Source organism: Sapajus apella, unplaced genomic scaffold (assembly GCF_009761245.1).
Source record: "Sapajus apella isolate SASKATOON/1434 unplaced genomic scaffold, GSC_monkey_1.0 scaffold5, whole genome shotgun sequence".
Taxonomy (NCBI): Eukaryota; Metazoa; Chordata; class Mammalia; order Primates; family Cebidae; genus Sapajus; species Sapajus apella.
The window spans coordinates 4,558,804-4,575,777 of NW_022436945.1; the positions used below are offsets into that span (position 1 = coordinate 4,558,804).

General features: G+C 42.9%; 1 long non-coding RNA gene across 3 annotated transcripts in view; it reads right to left on the reverse strand.

Annotated features, from left to right (window-relative positions):
* The window catches only part of LOC116546478, a 176,454-nt gene extending 159,671 nt beyond the window's left edge, over positions 1-16,783 (reverse strand). For all 3 annotated transcript variants that reach the window (XR_004266729.1, XR_004266730.1, XR_004266731.1), the window contains exons 1-2: positions 13,003-16,783; positions 12,513-12,688 (exon numbers count right to left, since the gene is read on the reverse strand). This is a non-coding gene — a long non-coding RNA (uncharacterized LOC116546478). The remainder of the gene's footprint in view (positions 1-12,512; positions 12,689-13,002) is intronic.
* Positions 16,784-16,974: the final 191 nt, after the last annotated feature.

Consider the following 16,974-nt stretch of genomic DNA (forward strand, 5'->3'; position numbering starts at 1 on the left):
CTTCATATTCTCCAAGTGAGAATTTACTTCAGCAAACGTGCAGTAAGTGCCTACTCTGTTCTAGGGCGTATGCAATTTACTAAACAAAGATGAAAAAGACACTAGCTAGCTCTCTGATCTCAACAAGCTCCCAGTCTATCAGGGAAATGCACATATTTTAAATGTTTGCAGTGTTTTGTGTGACAAATGCAATAATAGAAGCTGATAATAGGTACAGGGGCAGTAAAAAAAAAAAAAAGAGTCAATCCCTCCTTCTCTAGGAATTCAGGAAGACTTCTTGGAGAAGGACTTATCTGACTTGAGTCTAAGAAATTATACATTCCGGTTCCTATCAGACCCATGAAACTTGAAGTTTGCCCACATGCATCATGTCTACTCACCTCTCGGTTTTGGGGCTGGAACATGTCCTCACACTTCTCCTCCCGGCTAAACCCTATTCATTCTTCCAAACCTAACCAGAAGTCACCTTTTGGAAGCTTTCCATCACTACCCAGACTATAGGAGGTACCGCTACTTTCTGTGTATGCGTATTTGTCATATCTTACCTTAAACTGCTTAATTATATGTCTGTCTCCCTACAGGACTGGAAGTCAGTATTTTACCCTATTCATCTCTGTGTGATGGGACAGGACTGAACACATGGGGACAACTGAAATCACACCTGGTGCACAGTTAGTGCCAAATAAATGTTGCTTGAAAAAATACAGCACTAGAGTAGCACAACATTAGACTCACAATACCTATGGCCACTTCTGGCACAAAAAGCGTGTTTGTGCCAATCAGAAAACTCCTTTTCGGAACCGATCAATTTGAAAAAATGTTCCTTCTAGGAGCACACAGTTCTTAAGGTATGCAGATGAGCAAACAGACAGTACCTTGTGTTTATGGAAAGAAGCCGTCATTTATTCTGGCTGTTCCTCTCCCGGCTAAAGAAGCCCTAGTAAGCAAGAGCAGAGGCTGGCGTCCAGCCTCGGGGCATTCATCTGAGCGTCAGTTGTAGCCCTGATGAAGGGGTGATGAACAAGATGTGTTTCCTCTCCACAAGGAGCTTAAAATCTGTTCAATTCAGCAGCCAAGTAAACTCACATAATGAGTGGGTGCTTTTAAAATGCAGAGTGAATGAATAAATGCTAAAAAAACAAATCAATTTTCTCAGACTGATTTTTGACTGCATATAGTTAAGTCCTACTCTGCTTTGTGCTCTTACTAAGGTCCCCTTTGACTGAATCCTAATTCCCTTTCTTCCTGGCAGAAGCTTCTGGAGGCCTCTGGCTTGTTTTCAACAGGTTGAGTTTGCACGGGACTCAGATTAGCACTGAGAGGGCCCTATCAGTGCTTTTATGTAAACTGACTCACCTCTGCTTTGGCTAGGGTGCTAGGGCTCTCCTCAGAATGCTGTTGTCTCTCCTCCCTGTTTTTAAGTGAGGTCTTTAATACACACACACACATACTGTTTTACACTGCAGAAGCAATGATTAGTGATAGTCCCACTGGGTGTGTCACCCAGAGGGAGAGGAGGAGCAAGACCTGACCCCAGTTACTCACAGCTCTTGGCACACGGTGAGCACTCCCAAGCCTGGAAGAGTATTTCTAAGCCAAAACTCCAATCTGATTGGTGGATACAATGAGCAGATCACCTGGCATGACAGATGTGGCAATCACCCACGATGCTTCATTGAGTTGCCTAAGGCTATCCCACCAGGAGTGAAGCCCACCTGGGGCTCCTGAGCCCTCACTGAGGGCGCTTTAAGTGCCACACACAGGCAGATGGCCACCAGGGGGTGTCTCTAAAATGCCTCTCAGGTCCTCAGACATCAATAACAGCAGGATCAGCAGTGTCATTAAAGAGCAAATTATAGCCCAAAGTGGTTTTAAATGCCTGTGGGACCGGTCCTTTGCTCTGCAATTGCACAGCCTCCATTTCTGTCTCATGTCAGAACTCTTGCAAAAGCATCCTTACCAGGCGGTCCAGACTTGCCTTCTCTCCCTGCTTACTTTCAATCCACTCTTATTTTTTTCCACCCAGCCAACACAGGAATTAGACCACCTCTCTGCTAAAAGATAGTCATCATCTCTCAGACTGTCCCTCAGAAGCAGCGCCCACTTTTCAGCATGTCATTGGGATTACTCTTTTACAGTGACTTCTCTTTATTTGGGTAAAGTCACATCTTTTCAGCTAGGTGAAATTTCCTGAAGCAAGAAAACCATATCTTCTTCAATGTGATGTGGCAGGCAAAAGTCAGTCATAAGCCTGTTTATAACTTTTAGCTGCCTTTAACTATCTGGCCTGAACAGTTTCCTTTCTTTACCAAATCTCAGTTTTCTCAGCTGTAAAATGGGAATAACAATAATGACTATGATATAGGGCCGTGTGAGGTTTACTAATGATGCAGACAGAGTCATTATAAATAGAATCATAGCATATACTTCCTATGTAGAGCATAGCAAGTGCTCTATAATATTAGTTACTACTATTATGTGAGAAGGTAGGATGTATTTAGGGAAAAACAGTAGTTTGCTGGTGGCTAGAACATCAGCTGAGGGGAGAATAGACGGAGATCAGGCTGGAGAGCTAAGCCAGGTCAAGATGACAAAAGGCCCCCTGAGCTATGCCGAGGAGTTGGGACTGATCATGAGGACAAGAGTGGGCATCAGAAGATATTAAGCAGGGGAATGACTAATCTGATTTTTACCTTAAAGCCTCCCTTGGCTGCTAGGACAAGGGAACATCAGAAAAACCAGTTAGGAGACTGTTGCAGCATTCCTGGTGAGGGCTGATGAAGGTTTGAGAGGGTGACCCTGGGTGATTTATTTCATGCCTTCTATCTACAAATAGTTGTTAGATGTGCCAAAGTGAATGAGACCTTGTCTCCATCCTTGGGGAGCTCATGGTCCATTGACGCAGATGAAAAAGCATTGTATAAATGAGTGAAGAATAATGGAAAAGAAATGGGTACCACTTGGAAGCAAAGAGAAAGAAATACTGTCTATCTCTAATGGGGAGGAGGCTCCAAGAAGTTTTCAAGGAGCAGACAACCTGTGAGGGCTCCCTCTTTCCTGAAGGATTCTCTTTGCTATCTTAAAGATAACCCAGAAGGAATAACTGGATATTCTAATATGGTCCATTGTCTCCAGGACAAAAATTCTCAGCATGTATAATGGACCCAAAGACGGGATAGGGAGAAGGCTTCTCAAAGATAAGATACTACGAGTTGGCTGGGTGCAGTGGCTCACGCTTATAAACCCAGCACTTTGGGAGGCTGAGGCAGGCGGATCATGAGGTCAGGAGTTCGAGACCAGCCTGACTAACATGGTGAAACCCTGTCTTTACTAAAAATACAAAAATTAGCTGGGCATGGTGGTGTGCACCTGTAATCCCAGCTATTTGAGAGGCTGAGGCAGGAGAATTGCTTGAACCTGGGGGGGCGGAGATTGCAGTGAGCTGAGATCAGGCCCCCATACTCTTCCCTGGGCGACAGAGCAAGACTCCATTTCAGGGAAAAAAAAAAAAAAAAGATGCTATGAGTTTCTGAAAATCTCTAAATTCCATTTTTGTGACAATGCTTTAAACCTTTAATCTCCCCCTTTGTGCTATAATGTCTGTGTTTTGCATTTTATCTTTCTTTTTTTTAGACATAGTACTTTGTTGCCCAGGCTAGAATGGGATGGCACAATCACGGCTCAGTGCAAGCCTCAACCTCCCCAAGGCTCAGGTGATCCTCCCACCTGAGCCTCCCAAGTAGCTGGGACTACAGGCATGCACCATCACACCTGGCTAATTTTTTGTATAGACAGGGTTTTGCCAACTTGCTCAGCTTGTTCTGGAATTCCTGGGCTCTAGTAGTCTGCCGGCCTTGGCATCCTAAAGTGCTCAGATAACAGACATGAGCCACCATGCTGTGTTTTGTATTTCAGAAGGGAATTCCTTGGATAAAGATAATAGCTTGCTCTTCTGTTTTATTTATCTAACTGTCTAGCTATCATTTTTAAAATTTCCCTGAGAAACTTATTTTTAGCAGAAACAGGCATTCTGAAGTAAACTGGAATTTAATGTTCCATTAACATTTCAGAAATGCCAGCAAGAAGGTTGAATAGATAATTACTTACAAGGGAAGCACAATGGGTGTGTTCACCTTTCATATCTCCACCAGAAAGACTGTTTCAAAGTGGGTTGTGTCACCAAAAATTATTTGGACTATATTGGTCTCCACAATTATAGATTAACATTTACATTTGGACAAATGGTTTCCAACTGGGTTACCTATTAAGTGATTGAGTACAGGAGCAGTGGTAAAATGAAACCTAGTTTGCAAGCCTCAGACAAGAAGGTGGTGATGAGTTGCAGAAGGTGAGAAGTGCCATAACTCCTGGCACTTCTCACCTTCAGCTGTGCCAGAAGGAGATGAGTGGCCAGGAACAGAACCCAGGATGCACACAATGCTAATAAAAGCCCACTCTTTTATAGAATTTTTCAAAGCACTTTCCCATGTACCATCGTGTTTGATCTCACCACCACCCTGAGAAAGACACGCAGGTGCTCTTGTTGTCCTCATTTTACAGCTTGTAAAAACTGAAGCTGTGATTCTGATGACTCAAGAAGGACGCTCAATGAGGGCAGAAAGGGACCACAGTTCAGACCAGCTCTTCTGACCCTCAGTCCTGTGATCTGACCACCATATTGCATGGCCTCCCAAAAACCTTTGAACAGTCACAGCTCAAAGTAAGGGCTCTGGTAATGAAAGCATATATGAATGTAGCTGGTACACTAATGGGTATAAAATGATTACACAGAAATGACCTGACCTCCTGCTGCCAGGGAGTGGCCATGGGGATGTTGCTGGTGAGACCCCATAGGGCAGTGGTTTTCAGTGGGGGACTCCAAGTAGCAGAACCCCACTTACTATACCAGGCCTAGGGAACCCAGGTTAAGAAACCACACAGAGGAAGTCCTTACAATAGAGAGACTGGAAGCAGAACCACCAGGAGAGGTGAATTGCTGACATATCAGTAGAGAAATACGGTTCTTCAAAGCTGAAGACATCACGCTACCTGACTTCAAACTACATTGCAGGGCTACAGTAACCATAACAGCATGGTACTGGTACAACAACAGACACATAGACCAATAAAACAGAATAAAGAACCCAGAAATAAAATCACACATCTACAACTATCTGATCTTCAACAAACCTGACAAATTCCTTATTTAATAAATGGTGCAGGGCTAGCTGGACCCCATCCTTACACCATATACAAAAGTCAACTCAAGATGAATTAAAGACTTAAATGCAAAACCCAAAGCTTAGGCAATACCCTAGAAGCAAACCTAGGCAATATGATTCAGCACATTGACACAGGCAGAGATTTTATGACACAGGTGCCAAAAGCTATTGCAACAAAAGCAAAAATTGGCAAATGGGACTTAATTAAACTAAAGAGCTTCTGCACAACAAAAGAAACTATCAACAGAGTAAACAGACAACCTATAAAGAAAATATTTTCAAACTATGCAGGTGATGAAGGTCTAATATACAACATCTACAAGGAAATTAAATTTATAAAAAAAAAAAAAACCTAATCCCGTTAAAAAGTGGGCAAAGGACATGAAAAGACACGTCTCAAAAGAAAGTATACATGTGACCAACAATCACATGAAAAAAAGCTCAACATCACTGATCATTAGAGCAACACAAATCAAAACCACAGTAAGATACCATCATGCACAAGTCAGAACGGCTATTACTAAAAAGTCAAAAAATAACAGAGGCTGGCAAGGTTGTGGAGAAAAAGGAATGCTTTTACACAGGTTGTGGGAGTGTAAATTAGTTCAACCATTGTGGAAGACAGTGTGGCAATTCCTCAAGGACCTAAAAACAGAACTACCATTGACCCAGCAATCCCATTACTGGGTATGTACCCAAAAAACATAAATTGTTCTATTATAAAGACATATGCACTTGTGTGTTTATTACAGTGCTATTCACAATAACAAAGACATGAAATCAACCTAAATACCCATCAATGATAGACTGCATAAAGAAAATGTGATACATATACACCATGGAGTACTATGCAGCCACCAAAAGGAATGAGATCATGTCCTTTGCAGGAACATGGATGAAGCTGCAGGCCATTATTCTTAGCAAAGCAACCCAGGAGCAGAAAACTAAATACTGCATGTGTTCATTTATAAGTGGGAGCTAAATGATGAGAACACATACACACATGGAGGGGAACAATGCACATGGGGCCTACTTGAGGGAAGAAGGTAGGAGAGGGAGAATCAGCCTAGAGTGGATACTAGGCTTAATACCTGAGTAACGAAATAATCTGTATGACAAATCCCCATGACACACGTTTACTTATGTAACAAACCTGCATATCCTGTGCATATACCCCTTAAAAGTTAAAAAAGAGAGAGGACAGTATTTCTCCATTTTTTGAAGAGATGTGTAAGGCCAAATTAGGACTCTTCTGTTGTTAACATTACAGGATGCAAAGCAAGAAGCTCAGACCAGAGGCATGAGGGCAGTGTGAGACACACAGACCAAAACCAAATATTTTCTGATCATCCTATTTCGCCATATTGATGAAGGGGCCCACTGGTCCATGAGGGAGGCAAACTGGAAACTATCAGACCCCACCTACACCTGACCTTTCAAAGACTTCCTCAATTGGCCTTAGGATAAAATGCAAATTTCATAGGAGGATTCACCTGCTTACCTTCTCAGCCTCCTCTCTCATCATGCTCCACACCCTACTTGTGTATCCACAAACACCCCACACATGACCTATCGAAAACATGCACTGCATCACTTCCTTTACTGTAGCTTACTCTCTTATTTCTAGGTCTTGGCCTATGCTATTCTTTGTCCCAGCTTCATTTCCTCCCTCCTGTCCCAACTGCCTAACTCCTACCTATTCTTGAAGTATCAGCCTACAGGCCACTTCCTGCAGGAAGTGTCTCTCCAGCACCTCCACCCTTGCAGGCTAAGTTTGCCTGCCATGCTCTCCCATGTCAGTCTGCACTTCCTCAGACCTCACTGTAATTGCTTGATTCTTATTCTGTCCTCACCACCTGGCAATTACTTGGTAGAAGCAGGGACTGCTAGTGTACTCACTACGGTAACCTCAAACTGGGCACTGTAGTATTTGTTGAGTGACGGAATAGATTAATTTTTTAATTAATTTAGCTTGTGGTAAATTACAGTAAACAAAAAGCATTTCTCCTCCATAGGTTGTTAGTTCAGTTGGGCTTAGCTCAACAAAGATCCGGCTGGGCAAGCCTCCATGACATGTTACATAAAAACCTAAGTAGACTATTAGATTCAAGGTTCTGCTGCAAAAGTGAGCAAGAGTCCTATTTACAGAATTCTGTCTTAAGAAGGCTTATTTCTGTCTGGATGTGATCCAAGTTACTGAGGGCTTTAAATAATTGGGAAAGACATTATCTTTGGAAAGTAAAATCCAACCCCTGTACCTTGGTTCTTGCCAAATATCTCCCACAACCCACATTAAGTAGATTACTCTGTCCTTAATCACATGCTAAATGCCTGCATCTGTGGCTGGCATCAGCTGAGTGTGAGGCAGCTGCAATCCCCACGTATATCTCCTGCTATTACAGCAGGAAATAAATTGGGTAAAGAACTCCAAGTAGTGGGTGAGAAACAAGACAATACAGGTTAAAATCTTCATTCATTTATTCAACATTGGTTAGCAATTATACTCCAGGTACTGAAAAGAGAGAAATAAGACATTCCCTTTCTTTGAAGCGCTCACTGGAAAAAAAAAAGTGCTTAGAGAATGAAAATTTCCTTGTAATTGTTTAGCCTTCACTTCTGAAACTTTAATGTGATTTTAAGTCACTTGGGTGTCATGTTAAAATGAGGTTCTGATTCAGTAGGTCTGCGGTGGGGTCTGAGAGTCTTCATTTCTAACAGGTTCCCAGGTGACACTGATGCTGCTGGTCTGGGACCACATTTTGAGCAGAAAGCATCACAATATAGTCCAGAGAGAGACAGAGACAGAGACAATAATTGTATCTTCATTTACCTCATTTCCTTCTCACACAAATGATGAGAATGAATACAGCAGGTTCTTTATGACCCTTTCATAGATTAAAAACAACAAACATTGACTCTGGGGGGAATACACTTTTCCCAAGGGTATCACAAGTGCTGAGGCTTGGATTCATTTATTCATAAGCAGTACCCCAAATCCCCAACTTAGCCCTCTATGCTGCCCTCTAACCTTAGTGGCTGATCACAGCCATGGCTCTTCAGTCTCTGGATGCAGACTTGGCATCTGCTGAGTGTGGCCTCCCAAGCCTCACAGTGACCACACTGACAGCCATAACCCCTTTCTCTGTGATTGCCCTCTGCTGACCTTCACGGGTTTGGCGGCTCCCAGGACAATGGACTGAGGACCACAGAGAGTGGAATAAGAATGGAGTTTGAAGAACACAGGAGCACTTATCACCTCTAGGTCTCGGCCAGGTCCCTGAGCACCTGCCATCCCCTCCACACTTCACTGTGTCCCTGAACAAGTTACCTGCAGACAACAAGCCACTGTCCCAAGAGGAATGGGAGAGACGTGCACTTGGTGAGCACCTGCAACGTGTAGGAGTTTGCACAAGTGACTTCCTTGAGTCATCTCATTCAAGAGGTGGAACATGAGTTACAATCTTCACTTGTACGTGTATTTATTCATTCAACACTAGTTAAGGATCAGCTATGTTCTAGGCATTGAATAGAGATAAATATAAGACACACTCCTTCTCTTTGAGGGATGCTCGAAGAGTGGGTGACAGGCCAAAAATCACCCAGCTAAGAAGTGTTGTGGCAGGAACAGGAAACCATCATCTTCCTAGCCTAAACCCATAATTTTTTCCAACTCCAATGAACCCATTGGACCAGCAGCCTTCATTATCTGAAAAGTCTATTAATAATACAGAGATTATGATTCAGTAGGTTTTGCAAGAGGCCCTATAGTTGGCATTTTTACCAACGTCACACCAAGGGATTCTGATCCTAGCAAACTTCAGATCATACTTTGAGGGATATGGCCTCAAACCATATAAGTAACGCAGGAGCACTGACCATCTTAGGCCACCCTGAGACCCTGCTTGGTGCAGAGAGAGCACACATCCTCCTACCTTGGGGAGACCGAATCGACTGGAAAGAAGAGTGCAATTATCGCATCCAGCCAGATTTGTAAGCAATATAACAAATGTTACGTCTGAAGACAGGAATGCAGCCCTGCTAGAATGCTGCAGGGCTGGCAGAGTGTGTGGGTCGGGCAGCCCGAGAGTCCCACCCTCACGCTCACATCACATCATGTTATTAAGAGCTGTGTTCCTCCGTACTGGTGTCCTGCCGTGTGATTATCACGCTGTGGCTCTCAGTCCCACAGTCCTAAGGGATGAGCCACCTGGGTCCTTATGTAGGCAGATGCCCTCAGTAAACACGCTCCTCAAGTAATTGCACAGTCTGGAGTTAACCCCAGACCTGACAGGAAATCACCTGGAGCCACCCATTAGGAAGGAGAATGGGAGCATAATGGACCCATCTGGACAGAGGAGCTGAGCCCAGATGAGGTAGGGACAACTGAGATGGTAGGAAGAGTACTGAGATGAGAATCCTGGGTTCCACACCTAACCACTGACTGCAGGATCCTCAGGAAGTCATGTCTCCTTTCTGGGCCATTGAGTCTTCATGATTAAGATCCTTTCTGGCTCTGATTTTCTGAGTCCTTGATATTATTACAGGGTGAAGACACTTGCTCAGCTTGAAATGGGAAGCCTGAGATCCACTCCTGGTTCTTTCCTTATTGTACCCTTCACTCCTGAAAACTGGTCCACTCCTTTCCCCAGAAGCCATCTGAGTTGCCATCCTGATTCCCTCCTCCCTCCCTTCATGTCTGTAGGGCTACTGGGTATCTCATAGAATCAAGAAGATTTGATTCAGAAAGGGAAAGGAAATGGGCATATTCCAAAAGCAAGAGTTTGTAGCCCCTATTTCTGCTATGCTACCATTAGCTGCTGTCAGCACCACCACCTTTATATCGTTCTGATTTAATTATTAAATTCTAGGAGACGGAGAATTTCATTGCCCAGATGGGGTTGGATGCCTAGTCCTGACTCAACCAGGTATGGCCAGGTGGACAGGGTTGCCGAAAGGAAATATGGCCGGTTACAGTCCACTGCATGTTAGAGGCAGTCTACAGAAAAGGAAGCTGCCATACTAGGGCTGAACACAATAATAATTCCTGGGGGACTCTAGCCTTTCCTGTCCTTCCAACTCTTCCTCTACCACTGACGCTCCATCCTTTCCTAGGCCTGCACGGGCTCCTGCAGGATGCAAAACTCAGTGCTCAGGACAGCACTGAGCCCTTTCACCCTGACCCTCCACAAAGCACATGCTAGCAGCTTCTACCTAGAGGTATGTTATTCACTGTGTTCCCAGAGGTCAGCCTTCACTCAGAGCTCATGAATTCTGGAGCTGGGTAAAACACTGACTGTGATCTGTCACAGCAGAATAGTCAGCTTACTGCCCTCTTCCAGGAATCCTGCCAGTAAATCTTTATGGGGCATTTATTATACTGTAAAGGTCTGTGCTCAGTGCTGTGGACAAAGGCAGGCTCAGAAGTACACAGACTCTCTCCCCAAGAAGGCCATACAGGAGAGAGAATAGAAAACAGATAACAATGTAACTAAACAGATCCCAAAAACTTTCAGGAGCCAAGCACAGAAAGCAGTGGGCAAACTTTAGAAGGGAGAGAGGTCAGTAAAGCATTTCCAGGAAAGGTGACATGGTAAATTGCTCTTAGACAAAGAGTAAAGGTCAGCCAAAAGAAAGGATGGAAGACAATTTCAGGCAGAAGGAACAGCCTGGGAAAAGGCTCAGAGGCATTCTGCAATACAGCAAAGGAAGAGCTCATCTATGTGAGGTGAACAGAGCACGTGAAGCACACAGTCCAGGGAAGTTGAGATTGGAGGGCTGGGCAGGGGTTACACCATGTTACACTGAGCAGATCCTGCTGAACCTGCTGAGCAGTGTGGAGGAGGGGATGGGAGTGGGAGACAAGGGTGATTACAGTCATCCAGGTGAGGGATGATAGAGATAAGCTACAAGGTAGAATTTAAGCTAAGACCTAGAAGACAAGAAGAAGTCAGCCATAGGGAAAGCAGAGAAAAGAGTATTCTAGGCAGAGAAACAAAAAAATACCGTGAAGTCCCCAAGGAGGGAAGATGCATGAAGCAATAAAAAGTCAGGGGGTGGTTGAAGGAAGCAAGAGCAGTGAGGTCGGTGAGGGGGGCAAACCCTGAGGTCCACCCTGTCCATGTTCTAATTTTCTTCACAGGAAAGCCTTTGGAGCATTCTTAACAGCCAATTTCCATGATCTTATTAGCATTCGTTTTTAAAGATTCTCTTATTGTGTGGCCAGTGGGATGACAGGAAGCGAGAATGCAAGTAGGAAGAACAGATAGGAGTTTATTGACATATTCCAGGCAAGAATGATCAGGATGGCCAAGGGGTAGAGTGACTTGGGCAGATTAGAAAGTTTTGGAGATAGAATTAGCAGAAATAGCTCATGAATTAGAGAAGGGGTGACCAGAAGAGAGAAATCCTGACTTGTTTGCAAGTGCAACTGAATATACAATAGCGCATTTACCAAGACGGGGAAGACAGGCAGATGAGCAAGGTCTGATTTTGGGGGTGGTTAGAGGAAATATAGAAATCAAGGGCTCTCTTTAGAATGTGTTCTGTTTGAGACGCATTTTAGATCTCTAAGAGGAGATGTCACCTAGCAGATGGTTACATAGTTTTCACTCTATGGCTAGAGACAAAAAGTTGTATCTGGCTATTTCTCAGCTCTCATTTTACCTGCCCTGTCTTGCTACATCAGATACAGTTGTTAACCTTTTCCTTCTTGAAATATCTTCCTACCCCACAACCTCCACCATCCAGTCCCACTGAAATCCCCCTGCTTTTGATTTATCTGAAACCACATTCTCTCACAGGCTGGTAATAATCTCATGGACTAGTCCGACTCAATTTTCTCTTCTTCTCTGTCTTAAAATGTTGGTGAGCCACAGTTATGATCCCAAATCTCCTTTGTTCTGTCTCACATTCTGTCTAGATACCTCCAGTACCTCCAGTCCCATGTCTTCAAATGCCATTTATATGCTGTATCTGATGTAGCAGATAGGGCAGGTAAAATGTGAACTGAGAAATAGCCATTAGATTTATATTCTAACCCTCTAAGGGTTGGCCCACAGTAGATGCTCAATAAATATAAGTTAAATTCAGTGACTGAAAGACCTAGCCCAGGAATGGCAAATATAGAACACTTTTAGTTTCTAGGTTATCAAAATTATTGCCTTTTTGAAAAAAAATAATTGATGCTCAGCCTCAGAATCCCTCAGCACTATCGAGTAATTGGAATTGTCATGCAAATTTAATCTATTTGCCATTCCTGGTATAGACTCAACAATCAGAACAGGACTTTACCTCAGAGTCGTTCAATGGAGCCTCATTAGCACAGCTTCAGGAGGAAACACAAACCATCTGCCAAGGTCTTGCAGGGGGAATTCCTGCTCTGGTGGGGACTGAACCAGGTGATCGGGTGATCGCTGAGGCCCCTCAGAGAGTCTGTGGTTCAGATGGCAATTCTCTCTAATATGCAGCTGTTTAAAGTACAAAGAGAAAAATCCAACCCACCCTAGGGTTAATAAATGCAAAATAAATCTTCCCTAAAACTTCTTCCTATGCATTTTTTCTCCCTCTGCTCTTTACCAGCCTCCTGAAATGTCTTATCTGCAAAGGCATGATTCTATTCTAAATCTCTATCAACACAATTACCATTTTTCCTTCTTCCACACGGTAACATTAACCTAACTTACCCATTCAGCCATAGGCAGACTGTCTTCATCTCTAAATGATGCACTCCCCCACATAATATAAAGACAGACAGTTTTATTCTTTAGTCCAAAGTACTTACCATTATGGAGAGACATCTGCTGCAGACAAATCTTGAGTCTTTGGAACCTTAATACTTTGAAATTTATTCCTCTTCACCACCTGGAGGCTCATGAGTCCATTTGTGGCCTTTCCCACCTAATGCTGCCTTGCAAGCTAATGAGCAGTTGGTTCATAGGCATGCAAGTATAGCACCTCTATTAGGACTCTTACATCCATATTGCAGTTGAAAGAGCAAAAAATTAACCACCAGAAGTGTCTCAGTGTCCTCTATCTCCTGTCACCTTTATTCAATACTTCAATGAACATGTACTGCATGTCAAATTCCATGTTATTTTCTAGAATAGAATCTAGAGGTACAGGGAGGAATAAGATTTGATTTTCTTTCCCACCTGGAGCTCATAAATGGCCTTTACAAGTTCTTTATGTCCTTCTGAAATGATATGCAAAATGGTTGTGTGTGTGTGTCTGCCTCCAGAAAGAAGTTTATAATTGTCATCAGATTTAAAATCCTGAAGGGCTAGGGATTCATGGGAATCTAAAGTCAGCTTTGACACTTCCCTTCCCGTCATCCCTAATGACATACAAACTAATCACCAAAGATTGCCAGGTTTGCTGTCTTTCCCCCCAAATTGTTCTAGATCTATCTCCCACTGTCCATCCCCCACCTTAGTTCAAGCTATCCTCATTTCATTAGCTAACAGTCTCCCACATGGTGTCTCTGCCATCCTCCAATCTATTCTCCACACTGAAGTGGGAGCATATTTTCAGCTCTCTAATCTGATCCTTTCGATCTCTTGCTTAAAACCTTTTAATGGCTTCCCACTGCTCTGAGCATAAATGCCAAGCCATAAACTTTCTCATGAGCATTTACAATCATCACACATTGTTCTTTATTATTCTCTTCACTCTGTGAACTCCAGCCTCATCCAACTTCATTCTCATCTTTAAATTCTCTTTCAGCTCTCCTGCCATGTGGTTTGGGCACATTCTGCAATCTCTACCTGAAAGGCTTCTTTTCCTCTCCCTTCACCAAATTATATTGTAATAATCACTTCTACCAGCCACTTCCCCTGACCTCCCTGACTAGGCTAAATGCACTATTGTAAAACCTCCTAGCTCCATAAACTTCATATTCTTTGTCCAAGTTAGAATTGTGCAGGCTTGATATGATTAATATTTATCCCTCAGCAAAGCTGACTAGGCATCATTGCATCCTAGGGCTTAGTGGAACACTGGGTACACGGAAGGCAAAAGTTTGATTAATACTCAGTGAATGAACAAATGAAAAACTGAGTGGGTGAATAAAGAGGCAATGTAGCAGATGCTAAAATAAAAGGAAGCACTGAGCATTGCCACAGCACAAAATAAAGGGCACATGTCATTAGGAGATCATAAGGGCAACAACTGCACCTCCTATATCTTTAGTGTCTATTCCAGAGCTTATGATGCATGTATGTATGAAATGTACATTGAATGAAAACATGAAATAGCAACTAACTCTACCTGGGTGAGTGACAGGAGGCTTCAAGAGGATTTAGCATTTGACATCAGTCATAAAGGAAAACTAAAAGTATTCAGATCAAAGGGAAAAAGAGGCAGGCAAGGGGCATTTCAGACAGAAGAAAAGGCAGGTACAATGGCATGAAGCCACAGAAAAGGAGGAAAAGTTCTTCGCAGAATAAAAGAGATTAGGTGAAGCAAACACGGAGATGTGCTTCCTGGGCCCTCCTCCTGATTCCCTCCTGGGAGGGAAAAATGTTGTTTTCCCAAATGCTAGAAGCATTTGCAGAGAAGCATCTCCAGCAGTCAGCTCCTTAAGGGTGGCCTGAGCTACAGAGAGCCATCTTACCCATGGTCACACCATTCCAGGAGTGACCACTCCCCACCACTGCTCAGACATTTGGGTCCACTGAGGGACAATCTTAGCAGCTCTTTTTCTCCAGAGCTCCCACTGGGGTAGGCAGAGGCCACCACTGGTATTGCATTACTATGGTTTAACTCCTCCCTCTACCCTTCCTTTCACAGGTGTTGATCTCACCTGAACACCAAACTCTGTACTTGAGTCTGCTTCTCAGAGAACCAGACTGAAAGCCTGGGTTATGCCATGAGTGGGCTTATGTAGAGGAATCAACTAAAAAGGTATTTGAGAGCAGGATGGCAAGGGTTCTGCAATGCATGCCAATAGATATGAACTTATGCAGCTGACAGTGAGAGACCAGGGGCCTTGTAAGAAGAGGGTGCTGAGTTTAGAGTCTTGTATTGGAAAGACTTCTCTGGCTGCTGTACAATGACTCTATTAGAAGGAGGCAGAGAGGCCTGCTGAAAGACCGTTGGATTTGTCCAGGAAGGTGAAATGTGAGTTCCAAGATGGAGAAATAATGGGTCGTGGAGAAGAAGGGTGGTGTTGAGCAATTTAGGAGGAAAAATCAAAAGTCCCTCATAACACGTGACTGTGGGGACAGAGTAAGGATGAATGGATAATGACACAGAGAGGGTGTGCTAATTCATTCCTAGGTGTGGCAGGGAGAGAACTCCTAATTTAAAAATTTCAACTTAGAATAGGAGTTCTTTCTTTTAAAGCCTTTTCCAAGGCACTCCATGTAGCATAGAATTCAAATGGTAACCAGGACTCTCCCAGAGCTTAAAATACATAATAAGCCAGCAAAGTCTTATACAAAAAGCAAAGTCATTAGCAAAGTTTGTGTTTATTCATCAGTTAAGATCTTGGAACTTTTTGCCTGATATCATTAGTCATCATGCTTGCTAAAGAACATTATTCTGTTAAACAGACAGGGATTCAAATAAAAGGAGCAAACGTATGAATATGCAAGAAGGAAGGCCATATTATTAATACAGAGTGAAGCAGAACCTGGCAGGATTATCCTTCATTCAACAAGCATTTATTGAGCATCTTCTACATGCTAACCATTATGCTAGGGGCTGGGAATACAATGATGAGCAAAAACCTGCAGATTTCACACCACAAAGCAAGCACATATCTGGAGAAATTTAACATAAATTAATTATGTGTTACTGGTTCCAGCATGCCCCTCTTCATCCATTTAGTTCAAATGTATTCCTACAGGTCCTACTTTTGCACTGAAATTTCTTTTCATGTTTTGTCTCATTCATTGTGGCATAATAGAAAGAGTAGACAGGAATGCCAGTTGCCTTACTAATCATGTGACCGTGAGTAAATTCAACACCCTTCCAATGGGGCCAATTATACCAATCTCCCAGGTATGCTTGAAAATGCACTAAGATACTATGTACAACAGTCAGTTAGGTATACAACATATCATATAAGCCTTTATGTGAATTCAACTATACCAAATGGAGATGGGAATGAGGGTAAAAGAGAAGTAATAATTTAAATACGTAACTACGGCTAACTACATAATTTGCAGGGCCCAGAGAAAAGTGAAACTGAGAGACTCCTTATTCAAACATTAAGAATTTCAAGATAGTGATAGCAGAGCATTGGGCCAAGCACAGGGTTCTTCTGAGTGTGAGGCCTTTTGCAATGCCACAGAATGTACAACCATGAAGTCAGCCCTGGACTTTTCTTATTCCCATATCCCAGTGGTTCTTGGTTCCCATGTATATCTAATATGTTAATAAGTTCTGCGATTAATATGATCTCAATACTAAAATATATGTTTTGTTTACTTGATTTTTGTTTACTGTGGCCACTAACCAGAAGCAACCTTATTTTCATGTCCATAAAATCATATATGCAGTCATTTAGCTTACGGAATTTTCAAGGGTAGTTGTATTAGTTCATTTTCATGCTGTTGATAAAGACATACCTGAAACTGGGAACGAAAAGAGGCTTAAGTGGACTTGCAGTTCCACATGGCTGGGGAGGCCTCAGAGACATGATGTTAGGCAAAAGACATTTCTAACAAGGCAAAGGCAAGAGCTAATGAAGAAGAAACAAAAGCAGAAACCCCTGACAAACCCATCAGACCTCATGAGACTTAGTCACTAT